The sequence below is a fragment of the Haemaphysalis longicornis genome, unplaced genomic scaffold, assembly GCF_048455015.1.
Source record: "Haemaphysalis longicornis isolate Haplotype H1 unplaced genomic scaffold, Haemaphysalis longicornis Haplotype H1 scaffold_4, whole genome shotgun sequence".
In the NCBI taxonomy this organism is placed as follows: domain Eukaryota; kingdom Metazoa; phylum Arthropoda; class Arachnida; order Ixodida; family Ixodidae; genus Haemaphysalis; species Haemaphysalis longicornis.
In genome coordinates this window covers 69,682,509-69,700,997 of record NW_027526361.1, presented here as the reverse complement: position 1 = coordinate 69,700,997, position 18,489 = coordinate 69,682,509, and the positions used below count along the sequence as shown (strand labels likewise).

The window sequence follows — 18,489 nt, the reverse complement described above, 5'->3', positions numbered from 1 at the left end:
GCTGGAGACACAGAAAGTCGATGCCCTGCTCCGCAAAGCTTATAAGCAGCCCTTGTACTCCCTCCAACCACTTCCACGGTATTATTCTCAGCCCTTGGAGCTCACAATACAATTGCTGAAATTACAGAAGCAGTGCGTACAGCGCACATTCAACGTCTTGCGAAATCTCCTGGACGTCACACGCTTCTCACGCGTTTGGGGATCACCATACCGCCACGAACCCCTGACGTTCGCTCCTTACCGACGACCCCGCTACCTCGCAACATGAACCCGGATCAACATCCAGAGAGAAGGCAAGCACGAGTTCGGCAGCTAACCAAAACATTCCGCAAGCAGTCCAACGTATGGTACACTGACGCTACGCCTTATTCCCAACGACCCAGCTACTGCGCGGTCGCCTGCAACTATCCAGAGACCAGCTTCACGGCCTGCACCGTTCCAACGTCGAACATAGCGGCTGCTGAGGAATGCGCCATTGCCCTTGCCATAAAGCGGATAACGGCCTCCGGAACCCCAGGAACCATCGTCACGAACAGCCAAAACGCCTATAACACTATATCGAACGACCTGGAAAGCCCTCACAGGCTTGCTGTTTTACGGACGATCCCCGATATGCACCCACTTCCGCAAATCAACCTCATATGGGCACCGTCACATGCTGGGCTGGAGTGAAATGAGGCGGCACACGATTGGGCGTGTGAATGCACAAACCAGGACCCAGTAGTGTAGATCAACCCGTCTCTACCCATTTGCACTGGCACCCGTTGCTCACATACATCGACATTCTTCACTGCTACCGCGAAACTTGTCAACAATATCCTAACCCCTCCTGCCACTTCACCCGATAACAGACTACCACACTCGGACTCGTACAAACGAATACTTACCCGCACCCCAAACTGTTCAGCCCCATTTACCCAGAGACTTATACCGGCCAATGTCCAAGGTGCAAGACTGATGAATCCACGCTCGCGCACATAATCTGGGCTTGCCCGAAGGCACCAACGACTTTCATTAAGAGCCATCACGACTGGGACGCAGCTCTACACAGCAACGACCCGGAGATCCAACAGCAGCTCGTCCGCCTGGCTCTGGACGTGCCGGCACCGGTGGCCCAACCTCACGAGGGCACCGGGGTGTCGGAGCGTGCGGGACCGGGGGGCTTGTCCGTTCTCACAGGGGTCCCTGAGGTGAGGGAGCTTGGCAACATAGGCACCGGCTGAGGCCCACCGCTGAAACTCCAACACCTTGACTGCTGGGCCTCCCTTAAGGGGCTCAACAGAAAAAAAGTATCTCTCTCGCTCTCTCTTTCTCTCTCCACAATGGCTAATTGATCACAGAATAATTAATAGTGGTAATAGTTATAGTGAGTTGTTATTTTGATATCCACAGTTAGCAGGCTTCCTCATCCTATCACCTCTAGATATCAGAAATTTCTGAGATCTGTTTATTTCGTGCCATATGAATTCTTACTCAGTCGTCATGCATTCATTTGCCGCAATGAAGCGTCTTTGTAGCCCGTTTTTTTTCATAGTCTACTGTCAAAACCGGATATAACCTTACCTGAAGCAGTGTGCGGGCGCTGCAAAAAAAGTGATTTCCCTCTGAACCAGCACTTTGCGTAAGTACTGTACCTTCTACAACCTCAGGCTCACTGGAAAAACCCTTCATATTAATAAATATACAAATATGACCCCTGTGCTCCCATCAAATGACACTCTCGGCGCTGTCGCTTACAGGGTTCTTGAAGTCCATCCAGACGATTCCGTTTTTCATCAAGCTATAGAGTCCGCCATCTCTGGGGATAGTGAAAGCGACACTGCACTCTGCCTCGGTAAAACAAAGCGATTAGATGCAGCAGCGAAAAAATCTCAGCCCGGGAGAAAGAGAAAGTTGCGTGGCGAACCGCCATTCGCCGGCTATGGTGATTGTTTAGCAAACTTGGGCCAAACTCGCCACAAAATTGGAGTTGCGAATGCCTGAAGAGTAATCTGTCCAGGCCAATACCCATGTGAGGGCACTTCACATGTGCACTGAGGCGGCGGTTTAATGCGTATACGCATTCCTTAGCGACCCTACGTGGAAGTCCGTCTGTCCTGTAAGACGACCAGCTCCTTTTACTTGAGGTGACGTTTACTTGGATTTTACTTGGATAGAAGACATGACAACCGATGGACCACAAGGGGAACAGAGTGGTGGATCTCAAGAAGGGGAAGGACAATAACATGATAAAGGGATGAAATAAGAAAATTAGGAGGCAGGGAAGGAACTCGAGCAGCCAGGAAAACGCGGTTGCAGGTCAATCGGAGAGGCCTTTGTCCTGAAGTGGACCTGAATAGGCTGTTGATGATGGTGATGATATTGGAAGTCAATTGGAGAGGCCTTTGTCCTGAAGTGGACCTGAATAGGCTGTTGATGATGGTGATGATATTGGAAGTCAATTGGAGAGGCCTTTGTCCTGAAGTGGACTTAAAAAGGCTAATGGTGGCGATGATGATGATGATCATGACCTTTTTCTTGCAGATGAAAATGTTTAAATAACAGGCCATAGGGCCGTTCTGTTTTCTTGTAAGACCACTTATATTGCTCATGAAACGGTGCCTTCTTAGCAATGCGGTAGTGTGCTGCAGTGAAGCCGACTTTGAACCAGTTTGTTTTTTTATATGACTGCTTTATTACCCCTAGAAAAGAGTATTCACAGAGTTTATGTGCAGAGTAGTGAAGCCAACGGCAAAGGGTTTCGGTGTGCAGCAGAGCGGCAGAAAAGAGTACGTACCTTTAACCGACCATCCCGACTCAAGAATTTCTGAAAAAAAAACATGTCCCTTTAAAGCTACAACTGCGGAATGCAACATAATACAGATTGCCCTTTGACAAGTATTCTAATCCAGTAGTTGCACGTATGGAGCGGGCGCGTTAGGTACCTTAAGGTGATCATTTGTGATTTTTTTTTAAATTTCTTTAATACCTAGAATTTTTAACGGAGTCCGCATACATTAAATTCGTGTATGGCCCAGTTGCGCATGCCCCAGTAAATATCAAATACAAACAGTAGTGCATAACGACACAGCAAGATCGTCCGGGATTTATTAAATCAGCAAACCAAGTAAACAAAATCAATCAATTGCTCAATGAATCGATAAAATTCTAAAGAATCCTACCTTCTCTATTTTCTAATAGAACTACATAATAGATAGTGTACACGCAACGCATGGAGCTCATCTGGCGGTGCTTCGTCGCTGACGGCCGACCACGGGACGACCGGCAGCCCTCGAGCATTCGCTACGGTTATCGGCCGCGGTGAGGGGCGCGAGGGTCCCACGCTGTGGGGTCGCACTGAGCGGACCGCACCGCTTCAAGTCCTGGATGCAGGAGGGCATGCAAAACGCTCCCTTCGCTTTCATGCGGGAAGCTCTCTTTTTTTTTATTGCGGTAGAAACCCCTCCGCGTGTTATCATGCCGTTCTCCTATGCCAAATTATAATCATGGTTAAAAAAATTCAATTCCCTTCCGCTCTGGGACGAAGAATGACCAGCGAAGCTGGGCACAGTTACACGAAACAAAACACGTTCGTTTGTAATTTGCGATTGATCATGCTTCCCAGTCAATCAGCTGAATGAAACTTGTAAGGACCCGAGCTTTATTCTAGCGAACAAACGTGTCCGTTTCAATGCTGTCTGTTTCCCACCGGCGTCGTAGGCATCTTACTGTCTGCATAACGCAGCAACCCAAACCGCTTGACCACAGAGGACAGCAGACAGGTCGCCTTGTGCCGTGAGGCGTCCGCGTTTAAATCTCCCGCTAGGACAGCGGGCATGTCATCGGTGAGGGCATGAAGCCTAGATGCTCGCGCACCCGTCATTTCACTCCACCCCACATCACATAATTCCTCCTCCACCCCACCAAACGAGTGAGATCACCTTATCTGCTACACTGCCGCAGGTTTCCGCAAAAGGGATGACTAGTCACACTAGATAATGGGGCGCATAAGAATGACTATACCGTGTGAAACCAGACACGAAGCAGCGGCCTGCTTGGAAAATTTTGAGATACCTGCTGATATTTAACGATGGGTCCGTGCTATCAGACCAGGAAACGGCAGCTGCAGCAGCCATCTCGCCTTCCTTCGCTTCAGTTAGGCAATGCCGCCTTCCCAAGTCCAGCAGCTCCACAACAGCCGAAATAGCGGCCCTACACTTGGCTACAGACATGATTAAGAATTTGGTGCCGAATGTCCTCAACCAGAAAGCACCCATTTCTTCAGATTGTATGGATGCCCTCCTCAGGCTCGGGCTGGCCCACCGCAGCTGCCTCGTTGTGCAATGTCTTGCCTGCAAGTTGCACAGCCTAAGTGCCATTTGCAGAGGCTCCTTGCTCTCGTAGGCATAAAGGGTGATGAGGAGGTTGAGCCCGTTGCAACAGAAGCGCATCACCCATCTACTTCGGTGAGTGAGGTGATTGGTTGCGTGGTACTTTATCCGAAAGGACCTCCGACTGCACCCTGACCCCCGTGTTGGATCCGGCAGCCACCTCACACGCTTCCTTCGAGGAGACAGATCCGAGCTGACCGCGCTATCCTCTCATCTGCAAATCGGCTATCACCGCTGCGCAGAAAGAAGTCACAGACTTGGCATCGCTAGCTTCCCGGGCAAAGGAAGTGCTTCCAAAGAGACTAACTAAAATTAGTGGACAGCTGATAATTCCTATGGAGAGGCGAGATGGTAAAATTCTGAAGCAATGAATGTAGTTGGATGTTGCAGAGTAAGAGCAGGTAGCAAATTATCAAATTATCTCATCAGATCTAACTTCACCTCAAACTGAAATCTGGTTTCTCGACCTCGATTCCCTTAAGCAACCTTTCATCAATGGCTTACGAACACAATAGCCCTCACCACAACTCCACGAAATCGTAAACCTCATGTCAAATTCGACTTCCCCCCAACCTTATGCAGATAATATATCTGGTATAAAAACTAAAACCGTCTTCGGAGTCACAATACAGTCATGAACACCTAAACCAATGCGGATTACGCGCTTACGTCCCTCACTCAGTCACCAGAAACACGCTGAATGAGTTTCTGAAAAAATTCTATTTGAAAGAATTTCACCTCAAACCTCAGCTCAACGCTTATCACCACCCAGCCTCCAACTCCCCGACTGAGGCTGAGGTCAAAACCTTTGACTTCTCCCAAAGCGAGCCACTACATTTGACCTCACCTCATACGGTGAGGTTGAAGACCATTTGAGGTGGTTGTCCTCGTGAGGTAACCCACCCCTTGTGAGCGTCATTGAGAGACCTTCATTCTGCAAAGGACAAGGCTAGACTGGTGGTCATTGCTACTATTAGTATTAGTAGTACAGTAGAACTCACTCAATAAATGCTTAAAGTAGCCAACTTAAAGCAGGTAAATTGTCAGGACAAGTGGAGGAAGAATGCAGTCCAAGTTGTGTGGGAAAGCGATGAAGAGTGCGCCTTTGCAGGACAAAAGACACTCTGATAGGCCCAAATATGTCAACCTGGTTGGAATCTGGGATTCTCGCATGATGGGAAAAGTTCGCTTCAAAGCGGCCTTTGATGAGCGGACGCAACAGAACGGGAAAGAGTAACTTGAGAGCGAACTTTGCAAGTAGGGAGCAATGACCAGATATGGGGCGCCAATAACACTCTTTTTGCGCTCTTTTTTTACGCTGCGCCTTCTTTTTATCAGTCGTAGTGAAGCGTTGGGTGTTGTCCGCACGGAAGGCACTCGTGATTGAACGCCCCTGTGCAATCATGACGGGCCGTGGTCCTATCTCTCACCTTGGTGCTTTTTTTTTTTTTTTTTGCTTTCGGTTGAGGAACGCACACGGGTCGGAGCAGCGCACAGCGCACAATAGACAAGGCCCCAGCTCCGCGCCGAGGATCGGCGGACAGAGCGGTGACTCTCCCCGGGAGCCGCCAGCCTTCCTTTCCTTCCCGGATCATCCCTGGGGTGTAACTATAGCCTCGTCTTCCTGATCGACCCGGGCGTTCTACTTCTTTCTTCTCGCGACTCTTTCAGGGTAGTTTTCTTTTTCGGAGACAAGCCAATCCTCCATGACTTTGAATTTGACGAATGACTGCCTCTGCTCTTTTTCCACGTCCGCGTTTTGTCCGTGCTACGCCCCATGTAGATGCGCACCTTTTACAAAAACGTCACCGATGTTTCAACTTTTTTTTTCTTGTGCAGCGTAGGTTTGCTTTCTTTGGACCAAGTTTCTCGTATCTCTTTTTTTCCCTCCCGTTTTTTTTTTCTTTGCGATACGGCGTCTCTTCTTCCGGGATGGCTGTCTCCCGTCCAACGCAGATCATGCGTAGTGGGGTTCAGGCCCGCCCCTGGCGCGGAAAAAAGCGCGCGGAAATATTGACATTGATGGAAAGCCCGCTGTTTACCCGTCTCATACCTGATCCATCATGAATTCAAGAGCCCCGTGCGGCTGATCTATTTTTCGTCAGTCCCAACAGCCACTGGGTCAGGAACGATTATATTGCGGCGGCGACCAATCAGCGGTGCGTCTCACGCGGCCTATCGCGAGACATCCGCGCCAATAAAAGGAAGGACGTGCGCCATGAACTGCATATTGTTGGTGACCCTAATTGTTTTGCTTGGCACAACCCCGCGCATGCTTAACTCGCTGTATGTACTCGTTGCTTGGTATCATACTTCAATCAAAATTTGGTTGCTACGCATGCTATGCGTGCATCACGAGAATCCCATGTCAATCATCATCACCATCATACTCGTCATCATCTTGAGCTGCCTCTCACTAAGCCCGTAGCCAATTTCACGAGAAAGTGCACCGAGTGTATAGCAGGCCTTTATATGTCGCAAGGTTTTCACAGCGTTAGCAATTCACAGTCATCATCTTGAGCTGCCTCTCACTAAGCCCGTAGCCAATTTCACGAGAAAGTGCACCGAGTGTATAGCAGGCCTTTATATGTCGCAAGGTTTTCACAGCGTTAGCAATTCACATGATGATGATGATAACAACAATCACGACAACAGGAAGTTCTCAGATATTGCGAACGCTCACACTCTAGTAAAATAGAAATAACTTGGCTTCCCATATCTTTGAAAGAGCGGTTTAGGTGTACGAGTTAGCCTATCATATGCATGACACGTTGCAGTCAATAAAACACGCTTTCCTGCGAATATCACTCACCCACACCAATTCACCTCCCCTCACTGCCCCTCATGTGGCGCGCTAGACACTCTCTTCCACTCGCTCTGTGAGTGTCCGCGCAACCCCTTCCCCCTTTCCCCTCCCCTTCTCACTGGGAGCAGGCTCTGGGGAGCTCTGACCTTGCAACGCGCGCAAGAAACCGTCACGGACAGAGCCCTGGACGTCGCGGGGGCCCTTTGGGCCTCTGCCACCCCCCTACCCTGAACCCAATGTAAAATAAAGTGGCACTACTACTACTACAGCCTGCGAATATGACAGCCAAGGCTCGTCAGCGCGCTTGCGCCAGACAGTAGATGTGTGCTGCAGGCTGTGCTCGTTGTATATGAAGAGGGTGCTCGCTTGCCGTGGAACCACACCCACAGTGGCATAGTAAATTGGTAACGCCCGCTCGAAACAACACTTTTTCAGCCAACATAGCTACACTATAGCTGGAATCTAAAAATAAATAAATAAATAAACATTTGAAGTACTCTGTGATTGCTAACTTGGGCGGGCCTGGAAAGCAGTTAGTCTATCAAAAATTTAGATTTTAAGGGAAAAGTGGGTGGTGTCGTCTTCCTCTTATTGCAAAAGTCTGTGATCTAGCCCCGCTGCAAGGGCCCGACTGAGCATGTATTCCTGGTATTGAAGCCGCGAACTGGCCAACCTTCCGTTTTAACTGCTCGGCGAAGGCGATTGTAGAGGGTGGGGGAGAGGAGACATTCGCATGATGTGTGATCGGGAGATATCGGTACGCCGCATTGAGGGAAGTTGTAGGGGTGCCTAGTAAATGATACGGGGTAAAATAGGGGTGTATTGCAGGAGGAATCGGTTTATTAGACATTAGACGAATTTCAACTTTTTCCCGCACTTTTCGGTTCATCGGGAGGGTAATGCTGCGATAGGCACTTATGAAGCCTCTACAAGAGAACTTGATGCATTTTAGTGCCGGTCTCTGGATCTGTAGAATATGTGCAGTGAGGATCTATTGAATACCTATACGTAATGAACTAGCAGTATGATCTGCCAACCTGCTTGCAGTAGTAAACTGTACACTTCACTTTATTTTCGTAGAACAATTATGCGGACTTCCACGGATCAAATAGCAAAAGTAAGAACCGCGCTTTTAGCGGTGAAGCACCTCAGGGGCTCGGGCTGTCGGCGTCTCCCGTCGTCGTCTCGTGTAGTCACAGTACTAAAACACCGGGACACTCGTTTTCCAGCGCCTCACTCTAGAACGCTTCGTGCTTCAAAGACACGAGACTTTTACAGCAAAGCTTTATAGCTCTACCTGAACTCTGCGCGATCTTGGAATTGGAAACGCAGGAGCCTCATCAACACCAGGAGCATTAAAACGAGGGAGAACCCAAGAAATACATTATGCATATTGACTGGGACTGGCTACGCGATTGCTGTTTGTACATAATAAATGTACGTGTGTATACAACTGAAACAAAATCGTCTTCTGTCGCTCATTGCCCATCAGCAGCGATGTTGCTGTGGGATACACCGGCGCACACAGCATGCTTCGCCCCTCCTCAGGTTTCACGTTAGTCGAGGTGGCCCGGGATTTGTTTAACAATACTTTGATGCCTGCAATTTCATGCCTGCACAGAAATGAATTTATGCGTTTGTCCGAAAATTTCTGAATGGCGTCTTGCTCCGAACCTCTTTGACATACTACAGATGGACTATACACACTTTAAAACTGTCCTGAATGCATTGAGAGACATTGCGTAACTTCCAAAAGGGCTGTACACGCTCCAAACGACAGATTTAACCGTGGTTTGAAACCCAGTTAGCCAGTTCCAAGTTCTAACAGGCTATTTGGAGCAGTTCTACGTCGCTTTCTGCCAGCAAAAAGAAAAAAAAAAGAAAAGTCACGAAACAGGCCGCCACACCGCGCACTGGCTTATCGCTACCAGTCGTTCACACGTCAGCGACGCCATAATAAAGTCTTCGGTTTTGCCGAAGCCCGGCCGATCGGCGCGGCCCCTGGTGGCGGCGATATACATTCGCCAGCTTCCCCGAGCCGCCAGGTTGTGATGGATCAGCGCGAGGCCGATTGGCTGGCGGCCAGGTCGGCTGGCCGGAGACAAGGCCCACCTTTCGGCCGTGATCGAGCTGTTGTCAGGCGCAGCGACGGCTATTTGCGGCCGGGGCCCGACCGGTATCCACCCCGCTATGATGGATCAGACGTGCAGGAACACGAGGACGTCCTCGTGACCGATCGTGCGAGGCTTCGCACGCACGGTCGGCCCAGAGACGCTGTCACAAGGCGCTAAACGCAAGGGCTCGCGGACGTTGGCCTGTGTGTGTATACGAAGCTTGCGTATACGGGAAAGCCGACCTGGGAAGGTTTTGGTTCCTTTATTTTCCCCCTCCGAAGACGTTTTACTTAGTGACTCCCTCGGTAAGCGTGCTACGCTGTTTCCGTCCTGCTCAAGCCGGGAGATCGGCGATGCTCACAAAGAGGGAAGTGAGTTCGGCATGAATACAGGGTTATAGAGGCATAGTTGCGGATGGTAACAGGTTTTCATACCATCGGTGATTTGCAGGCCAACAACGGCAGTTTGTTAAAACTCACCTTAAAGCAACACTGGTCCATTTGACAATGTTTTTAGGTAATGGTTCTCCGGAAACATATTTTATGGACGTACCAGTTGATAGTGCCATTGAGCGAGTAACGGGAATTATTCTTGTGAACCACTGAATGAATGTTAAGGGAACAACCTCACACGTAAATTAAATTCTTGTGGCAGTATCTGTCTTGGAATTCTTTTTTTTGCCTGCGGGTTGGTGTGCTTGCGTGAGCGAGCACACGAGGAGAATTTTGGCGATCCTAAAAATAAAGCGCCTATTCAAGTACTGGAGCTTCAGTCTTGGGCCTGTGGTTTCCCTAAGTGAGAATCGTAACCATTCTCCCATGATGCACTTGCTGTTACGTAAATACAATCGCGGTATTCGCACAAAGTTTCATTAGCTGTAACCGAGTCAGGAAGCCGGAGTAATATTTAGGCGTGGTTTGTATAACTTATCCGAACTGGCCCCTAGAACTTCAAAATCCAGACCGTTGCTATACGTCGGATGGTTTGACCTGCTGCAAAGAAAAGAAAAAAAAAATATTCGGGAACCTAAGTATGCTTTGAACTTTGAACGCCAAATCATTATGGCTTTTCCTGCCAATACTTATCACACACTTCTTTGGTCCAGCATCGGGTTTGCGTTGCTTTCTTCGCTTTCGTTTCTCAGTTTTTTGGCGCGAATTCCTTCGACAGTCATGCTGGCGACACTTCACGCCACAGCCTTCTCAGAATCAGTGGTCCCCGTGGCTGGTGTGCGCCTGTTATACTTACGTGCCGCCACGTTCGCCTGCCATTTGGCGTCACTGCTGCGGGCGCTAGGCTACCTCTAATTCCCCCCGGGCAACGTGCTCATGTAGCGTTGTGGTAACGCAGTCGGTGCCTACTCTGGAGGCCCGAGTTCACTTCCCATACGAACTCAGGTGTGGTCTTTCACTCTTCACAGCAGCCGCCGTTTTCTGTACCGGACAACAACAACGTCAGTTCTTCTGTCAACATAAAAGGAATGAGCCTCCCTGGGCTATGGGACTACGCCCGTTGCGTATGCGTAAAGTGTAAATGGGACGCCTTCAGTTGTGTTTCAGTCGAAAGTACGAACAGTGCGACACTGAAATGATTGCTGGAGCAACACTACCGGCAAATAAATCTGTCAGTGCCCATAGCTTCGGATCAATGGTGTCCCGAAAAGATGGCCGTCAGGACGTCAAACACTGTGTCGTCACGCGCCAGTGACGGTGACCGATTGGGCAGAGCGCTGTGAACGCACGGCTTTGCTGCGCATATTTTGCAACACCTAAGGCCCCCACGCCACCATAATCATCGAAGCCAAACACAGGCGCCATGGAAGAGCCCGCCGGGGCCTTTGCTCCTTTAGGCCTCGCGCCGGGTGGCGCCCCTCTCCTGTACGGCGGCAGGCGGCGACCACTGGCATCACAGCCCGCGGCGCCCCTCCACCCTTCGTTTTCGGGCGGCGCGCCACTGCATAGCTATATTACACAGCACTGGGCCGGCCAAGATTATCTAGTTCAAGTATTACAGTGGAGAAAAGCGGCCCGGCCGCGGCGCGAGCAATCGCTTCGGCAAAAGGGACGCGACGGGAAGAGGTTCGGGGGTTGGCGGCGGCGCACACACTGAGAGCGGGCGAGAGCCGATGCCGACGAAGGGTATACGAGTCGAGCGCGAAAACAGCAAAAAAAGAAAAGACCGGGGTAAGTCCGCACCACCGGACTTGGGGCGAGCGCGGTAATATATCATCTGACAGAAAGATAATCCATCTCTGCCCGACGCAAGAGAAACGCAGAAAGCGCAAAAGAAGGAAGTTGGGAGGAGGGCTCCGCTGAGAAAGGCCGGGCTCTGACGAAGGCGCGCCGGCGGCAGCGGCGGCAGGAGGTGGGGGGCACCAAGGGGAGTAGTCGCCGGCGCGCGCGCGCGAGCCGCAATTTCGGCGGGCTCCCATTCTCCAGGCCCCACTCATTCCGAGCACTGTCGAGGACGGCAGCTCGCTTGCTGCTCTGGCTGGATAGTTTGCCCAGATCGGGCAGGCCTCGCTTTCTATCTCAGGAGGCCGTTTCGGCCCCGCGGCCACGGATCGAACATCCGGAAAGCACGGAAAATGCTCGAGCAGCACATTGGCAAAGCGATGCACGAACGTCGTCATTGCGGGGTTACCATGGACCAGGACGTGGCCGAGACCTTCACGGAACACGCATGCGCCCATGACCTCGCTGCAAGTTCAATCCGTTCAGGAACACTCAGTTGCAACAGCGGTTTTTTTTTTTTTTTTACTTAAGATGCTGCGGCCCCCCTTTACCAGTATTACAGAGATGATTATGTTTGATTCGTCTGCCCCACAGCTGATGGAGCAAACATCAAACTACTCGTGGGCTTTTTTTTTGTTGTTTTTAAATAAGGTGTACGCCAATTCGGCTTATACACTTATGTTAATTTACAGTGAAGCCAATCGTCATTGTACTTTCCCTCTCAAAAACCCTTTTACTCAACCTGATACCGCACCAAATTTTTCGCCTTTAATATGGCGATCCCTTATCCGAGCGTGCAGCTCCGAAGAATGAAATCGTCGACGCAAAACAGGGCAGATGTAACTTATGTTAACTAGAAAATATTGTCACCTATGTACCCGCCAGATCTTTGTAGGGCGGTATAAGCGTGACCGAGTTTAAATACTTCGAAGTGTCTGTTTAACCTGTGTTACTCTAATCAACAGACATTCCAGTGACCCTGCGAAGACTTCCTCTTAGGTGTTTAAACTCTGACAGCGCGATCTTTTTGAGGCTCTTTATTCGATTTTTTTTATACCATACACTTGTTCCTTTCCTCGCCAGGGCCATCAGCCTCCTGTTTTAATTAGGTCTGATTCGTTCGTGTCTTTTAAACATGGACATGCACGTAGGTTCTTACTGTTTTACAAAAACTTTTTGTACACGTTCACTTAATCGGAGCTATATGACAGCTTTACAGTGCAGGGGTCATTCTTTGGGCACACAACGAATATTTCAGGAGTCAGTTCACAAAACCCCATTTGTTGAACTAGCGTGGCATGGGAGTGACCCTTGTCTTCATGCAGCCAACATTCTCAAAATTTGCACTAAAAAAATTAGGCATAGTGCCGAGATATGCGCAACACATTCCCTTCACTGATATTATTTGGAGTCGCTCCTGACCGATTTAATGTCACAATTTATATACCCAATTACGGCAGCCACCATAACCAGCTCTCCTGTGTTGCCTGTGACCGGGCGTGGTCACTTTCCAGCACCACACGGCAATCTTGAAATTTATAGCGAAACTATATGAATCGAAATCGTTAAATTGCCAATTAAGGAAAAAACTCCTAACCCCCACTCCCTGCGGCGCGTTCCATAGCCCGCTGTACCAACAGATGGCCCGCAAGCAGTGTGAGCGCGGGTCCCACCTAATTTTAGGCCTAACGCTACGCTTGCAGATCCAATGCCGTGAATTGGTACATGCATCTTGACGTATACGTTTGACGTTTCTTGCCTGAAATTACGCTCAATGTTAGGCTGAACACGCCCACTCAGGTGGATTGTCCAGGGACTATGACAGCGGCCGTCAGAGGCTCACGGCCGTTTCACCGACTCCCACTGCCGTCGATGTCAGTTGAATACGCACTCGAAGAAGAAAGACCGAGATAGACTTTTTTTTTTTTTTTTTTGTCCAGCAGAAACTGATGTTATGAGTCTCGAGGAATGTAAGGCATCGTTATTCCTCCGTGGTTTCTTGGCTTCGACTGGACGTCCTCGCTCCGTTCACCACGTTGAGCTGGGTATCTTGGCCTGGGCTGGCCAGGGAAGCCCTCCATTGCTCGAAGGTACACTCTAAGCTGGGTAACCCTTAATAGAGGTATACATTTTCGAATTTTTGTAACCTATAATTTATAAGGTACAAATGTAACCTATATCTTCGTAACCCTTATATACGTATACACGTAAGGATTACTCAGTTATCGGTTACTTTGCCGCTTTCAGCATGTATACCTTTATATAAGTTACATCTACCGCCGTCCAAGGTCACACACCTGGAAGGTGTCATGTTGCGCGCCAGGCGCGCTTTCGCCGGCGCCGCTGCGGCGACGCCCCAAAGGCGCCTTTCCCGCGCGGTAAACAAATATCGCGTTAGTGGAAGACGATATGTGCGACCATGCTGTCCATTGCGCCGTCTAAACTTTTGCGTCGGGTGTCTTTTGTCCGTCCCTTGAACAAACTGCCGGCCACACTGCTGCGGCTAAAAGAGAGGTTACTTTTATAATTCCTAAAATTGCGGTACTAAAAAGCTGGAAAATGTTGTCTTAATATATATGCATTGCATTACCTGTTCGATAATCGTTACCAAGGTTGTCACCCAAAAATCTTTGTGAGTATTGGCAACGCTTAAGTCTTATAAACAGGCATAACTAAATTTAATGTTCGCATCAGCTTTGTGCCGTTTAAGAAACCAGAATCAAACATGCATGATAGGTCTTTTAATAAATTGCGGGTATGAATTTTAGCTTTAGTTAAACAACATTAGGCTTTAGTGAAACCAAGCTTTAGTGGAAACATGCACTTGATAGCATACTTCAAAAGGACGCCAAAGTTATAACATAGCCTTAAGCCCAAAATTCTTGTCTGACAACTTAGGCCATGATTATCAAAAGAGAATTGCAGTACATGCACACATATTTGCGCATTTAACAGGTGCACATTTTAAAAAGTTTGGCATCAGTAGTTTTGAACATTCACATTTATTATTATGAAACACCTGTGGGCTATTTATTAAAAAGCAAAGCTGCGAACCACCGTAATGTAATTATCGTTCCTTAATGAATATTACACGAGTGCGGATTCCTGGGCGAACTGGTGTTTCCTATATTGCTTTAGACTTCCAGGTAAAACTCGGTTTATTCATATATCCTTATTTAACCTATTTTATAAATGTTACGTGAACAGCTTCACAAACATGGCCAAATATACAGATTCTTTACCTCAATATTTGATGTATGCAAAGTATTTCAAATTGTTTGGTACAGCAATTGAACAATTTCAGACGAATTCGAGTTTGAGCTACATATATAAAATGGTTCTCAGGGGTGCACTTTCCCAGTACAGCGTTATTGTCATGGTTTCCCACAGAAAAAACGCAGAATGTGGGAAAGTAGAAATAACATTTATTACAAATTCACTGTTTATACAAAGCAGTGTTTATGGCTATGTTCCCTGCATTCTCTGTTTCACTGAGAGTCTAATATTACACTGGAATTCACTTGTCTTTACGAATCCATCTTTACACTTCCCTCTTAGGTACCTCTTTACAGTTCCACCTGAGTTGTGATTCCCACGCCAAGTTATGGTTTTTTATGCAGCACTAACAACTTTCTAGGCCAATTGCAATCTGTCTTTTGGACAAACTTTAAATGGGATCTATAATTTCCTGCATGAAAAAAGGCGCTTGGAAACATTCAGAGATAAGCTTCCCAATTTACGTAGTACACAAGCAGGCACAAAATCAGGGCACGCTGAAGATTTCCCCGAGGTCATCTGAATGACTTGTTCCCTGCTGCCGCAGATGGAGGTACATATGTGAGGGGCCGTCACTTGGATTTCCCCACCTTGAAGAGCCATCTACAGAAAATTTCAGAAAAAGAACAAAATCCAGTGTACCATAAGCCCCTCAACCAAATCACAGGCATGTGAAGTACGAAAACTATATTGCACGAAAATGAAGACGGAGACCAGAGAATGAAATGAAAGGCCACACCAGAGAAGGAGTGATTTAGGGCCTTTCAAATAATTTCACATCATTTCAGTAATCGTTACACAGAGTAATTTGGCCTCATTGTTCACAACAACGCGAAGCCACTATAGTCATACCGGCCAACCTTCCCGAATTTTAATCGTGCCGTGTTCCTGTTTATCTCGCGAAATCTTTCTGCATGCTCACCCAGAACAGGCAGAGAGTTTGGGCTACGAGATAAACTGACATACATTTGCAACAGAGAAAACAAAAACATTTCCGCGCCTTCATGTGGAATCACTAGTACACGCAACAGAGCGAACGTCGCACTAAACCCAGGAAACGTGCTTTCATGATGCTGACGCCGTCTGCGTCACATTTTTGGCTGTACTTAAACATCTCCCCCCCCCCCCCTTGTACTGGCAGTTTCATTTTGAACGAGGATCCCACGTGGAAGCCGAAACGTTTTTCACTTCAGTAAAGTGTTCTTCTACCGGTGGTTTCTTCCTCGGCTATTTGTAAAAAGGAATCGAGAACTTACAATTTTTCTTCGTTGAAATGTGTTGTGGGATAGGATACATCTAGAACTTGCACCGATCTTCAAGTGGCATCCCCGGGAGGTCTGTACCTGTAATGAATCAAAGGGTTACTTGGGTTAAAATTTAATAGGCTTTAGAGCTGGGCAGTTGGTATACATTCATAATGAAAGAAGACCCCAAACTTGACAAGACGAAGAAAAGAACACAGCACAAGCCCTCACTAACAACTGGAGCTTTCTTAAAGAGCTCTTTTCGAAAAAGAGTTCGTGTTGGCTCTGCAAAAACTGAAAAACTACAAAGCTCCATGCTGGGGAAATCGTTATGTGAATTCATAAAGTTCATGTAGTAACGAACTGATAGAAAGAGTCATTAAACATGAGGCGAAATAAGATACGAAATATAACTTCATAACACTTGAAGTAAGGCCTCGCATTTTTACAAGTGAATCATACTTTTGTCTGCGCAGGCCTGGGTGCCATCTTTACAAAGAATATTTGAATGAATGAGTTTTAGTTATTGCATTTTCATACCGTTGTTTCCACGGAAATCAGACTTAATTTCAACTTGTGTCATACGCAGGGGAGTCCTGATTGTCAGCTCAAGGAACACTGCCTGCAAGAAAAACAATAGTGCTCATAAGTCATAGCATAGGTAGCCAGATGCAACCACACTTTTCCAACAGCCAGGAACCGATGAGGGTGCAGCACCCATTTTTACACCTGCACTTGTCTCTGTGTAATTCGTCACAATTTCTGTATCATCAAAAAACAACAACAATCAAGCAGCCTGCATGCTGGATCATACATATCACCATTCTGTAAATCGCTTTACTGCACCACACTAGTATAACGCGAGACAACCATTTGCCCTGCAATACCACGCGAATAAATAAACGACTGATTTGTGCGAATGGGAATAATAAACCCACTTAACATGGTGACAATGCCCCGCTACCTCAAAATGACTAACACCAAATTTACCCACTCAAGGAAAAGAATGACAAAAATGAAGAATGTTGTAGATATAAAAACTTTTTATTGTGCGGTAAGGCAAACTTTCACAAAAAAGAGAGGCTTGCGCTGGACAGAAGTGAGTTTAGAAATTTCGGGCAGCATTTAGTGGACTACTTTTCTGCAGCACACACCTTGTGTTTATCCGGATGTATTACTACAAGACCAATAAACTAGACACCATTCCGAATATATGCAGCGAGAAAAATGAATATTTCCCGACGGCTGAAACAAAATGATAATACCCAGAGAATAGCGCGATAATATAAGACTTTATTGGGAAAAAAGTGCGTCCGATGCAGCCAACAGCGTAAACAAAACGCTCAACACATGACGAAGGCGCGCAGAGCAGAAAGCAGGCCACGAGCGCCGTTATCTCTTATAATGTACGGGCTTTCACGATCGTCCGCTCTAATCTGACGCAGCGAACGCAAGCCCGTGATTTCATTCAATTGCCGTCGCGGGCAACAGAAAACGTCCAGCGAAGCAACCAGTCGGGTAACGAAAATCCCTCTCGAATGCTGCAATTTCAAATTGAAAAGCCCCCAGCGAAAAGATACATCCAATGAAAACACGGAAACCGTTACGGGTATACTCACCGAGTTCGCTTTCACTGGCGCCGGGGCATCGGTCCAACATGCGAACTTGACGCTGGTCGTAGAAGAACGGGCCGTGTAGCGCTGCCAGTCACAAATGGGCTCGCCGCAGCCTCCGCAACTCACGCCGACAAATACGTCTTGTAACAGCCATCCTCGCTTCATCGTAGGGGTATCACAGCGGTAAAAAGGCTCGAGTGGCGCGAAAACGCGGCCACCGGACCTGCGGGCGCCGCCATTTCTCTATATCCCGTCATGCAACAGAGAAATCAACGGCCGCCTGGAGAGAAGGCGCGACGAGCATCTCTTATAGGTTACAGGGCGTTTTATAGGTTACAACGTAAAGGTTACATGACAGATTTTGTTGATGTAACCTATAAATCATTAATGTAACCTATAAACCGCTTTTAACTTCCCGCTTGTAACCCTTAGAAAGGACTGGGATGAAGAAAACATCAAAATGGGTCCATTGTAACCTTTATTTTATAGGTTACATCCCTTTAGAAGTTACATTATGGGTTACCAGGATTAGAGTGTAGGATTGGGAAGTCGGGGATACTTTTAATTTAACACGAATGCTTTCCTATCCACAACTCCCAAAGAATGCTTAGGTTAGTTTGTTTAATGTTATATCTTCAACTTCCTATAGATTGGAGTTCCGGAGGCATGAGCTGCGCAAGGTAATGCCTATTCTCAGCGATCAGGCAGTCACCGGATCGGCGCCGAGAGCAGCATGGGGCATTGGTTACACCCGTCATCTCCCCGTGGGGAAACTGACTGTTGTCCGATCAAGGAAATGAACACAGCTATTGTAAATAATGAATAAATA

The 18,489-nt window shown here is 47.8% G+C and overlaps 1 long non-coding RNA gene across 1 annotated transcript; it reads right to left on the bottom strand.

Annotated features, from left to right (window-relative positions):
• Positions 1–14,951: 14,951 nt before the first annotated feature.
• On the bottom strand, positions 14,952–18,073 carry LOC144180392 (uncharacterized). Its single transcript, XR_013324394.1, has 4 exons — positions 17,664–18,073; positions 16,585–16,666; positions 16,057–16,143; positions 14,952–15,403 (listed from the first exon to the last, which is right to left on the bottom strand). It is a non-coding gene; the product is annotated as an uncharacterized LOC144180392 (long non-coding RNA).
• Between the last annotated feature and the right edge of the window lie 416 nt (positions 18,074–18,489).